The following is a 953-nucleotide window of genomic DNA, read 5'->3' on the forward strand; positions in this document are numbered from 1 at the left end:
CTTTAAAAGACACAGCACTTGAAAATTTGGGAAATCTAGTTGCAACATATACCACATCAGATGGCAAATGAATTAGTGGATAGAAGTGGCTCTAGGGCACATCTCTAAGTGGTAAAAGGGGAGGGTGGAGAAATTCAACTTTGCTTGATACTGTCGCGTCAAGGGTTCGAATCCTGAAATATGGATTTGACTTTTGGGTAAGTACAAGTGTATAAGCAACCTTCCACCCTGTACCCTTGAAGGCATAACTTGTGATTTATCTCTCTCACGATGCTCCAGGATAGAGACAGTGAGGGACCCTCAAGATTGAGGTTCAACCTTTAATTAGTGCATAGAAGTGTGTCTTTAAAAGGACAATGACAAAGCTGGCCTAGGGGTCGCACTCCCATAAAAATTACAAAAACTGTAAAAGTTGGTGAGAGAAGAATGTTGAAAACCAATAAAAATAGTCAAAAAGTTTGTAAAAGAGAAACTTCAAACTTGGGCCGGTTTATAGTTTCACGGTTGAACAGGCTAGTTTTATTGATATTTTACCTGTTTTTCTTTTTTCGGTTAATATAGCACGATCGGGCTGGATTTGAGGCCGGTTCCTGATTTTTATAACATTATTTTCTCAACCCATGACTTCCAATTTCACCTTGCTAATCGAAAGTTGAATTTTAGTTCTACTCACATGTGGACAATTTTTTTTTTTTTAATTCAAATAATTCCACAAACATTTTTCTCAAAACATGAATCATCTTTAGCCAAATTGATAGAATTTTCATTTATATGCATAAATAAATTAATAGGGCAAAAGTGCAAGTAACGATAAGAAAAAATAGTAAACATTCAACAACTAATCTATGGGCTGAGCCTTGAGTGGCTTAAATCTATTTTTCGAATGGATGACACATTAAAATTTTAAGAAAAAAATCAAGAACTATATATATATATATATATATATATATATA

Source organism: Olea europaea, unplaced genomic scaffold, assembly GCF_002742605.1.
Source record: "Olea europaea var. sylvestris unplaced genomic scaffold, O_europaea_v1 scaffold2449, whole genome shotgun sequence".
In the NCBI taxonomy this organism is placed as follows: domain Eukaryota; kingdom Viridiplantae; phylum Streptophyta; class Magnoliopsida; order Lamiales; family Oleaceae; genus Olea; species Olea europaea.